The sequence below is a fragment of the Geospiza fortis genome, unplaced genomic scaffold (genome assembly GCF_000277835.1).
Source record: "Geospiza fortis unplaced genomic scaffold, GeoFor_1.0 scaffold313, whole genome shotgun sequence".
NCBI lineage: Eukaryota > Metazoa > Chordata > Aves > Passeriformes > Thraupidae > Geospiza > Geospiza fortis.
The window spans coordinates 301762-302572 of NW_005054582.1; the positions used below are offsets into that span (position 1 = coordinate 301762).

An 811-nucleotide genomic window follows, 5' to 3' on the forward strand; every position below is an offset into this window, starting at 1 on the left:
AAATATATGAATATGTAATATATTAATATATAATTATAATAATGTATAGTTGTAATATATCTTTTATATAAATATATAAATAAACATGTATATAAATTATATATATGATTGATATTGATATATAAATCAATAATAAATCAGTATAAAATCACAGAATCACAGAATTTCTAGGTTGGAAGAGACCTTTAAGATCATCGAGTCCAACCCATGTTCTAACACCTCAACTAGATCATGGCACCAAGTGCAAGATCCAGTCTTTTTTAAACCAATTTATAAATCCATCTAAAAATCAGTATTATATATATTATGTATATATGAATCAATAATAAATCAATACATAAATAAATAAATCAATATAATAAAAGAAGTTATTCAAGAACTAAAACGCATCTTGTTTTCAAGGTGCAATTCACACACTGATTCCCTTGCCAGCTCTCACTGCTATTCAAAGGGCAAAATGGAGATTTTAATGGGATCTTCCAGGGCTGGGGCCTCACCTGCTTCAGGTGCAGCCCCTGCAGGTTGTGCCCCTTTGCCTGCCCAGGGCCAAGTGGCCACTCTGAGCCCCCCAGAGCATGGGGCACAGCCCAGGGGGGACATCAGCTCAGGGGTGACACCAGCCCAGGGGGGGACACCAGCCCAGGGAGGGACACCAGCCCAGGGGGGTGACACCAGCCCAGGGGGGTGACACCAACCCAGGGTGGGACACCAGCCCAGGGGAGGACACCAGCCCAGGGAGGGACACCAGCCCAGGGGGGTGACACCAGCCCAGGGAGGGACACCAGCCCAGGGGCGACACCAGCCCAGGGAG

At 43.9% G+C, this 811-nt stretch overlaps 1 protein-coding gene across 1 annotated transcript in view; it reads right to left on the reverse strand.

Annotated features, from left to right (window-relative positions):
• The window catches only part of ASH1L (ASH1 like histone lysine methyltransferase), a 63932-nt gene that overhangs the window by 20655 nt on the left and 42466 nt on the right, over positions 1–811 (reverse strand). The window lies entirely within an intron of this gene.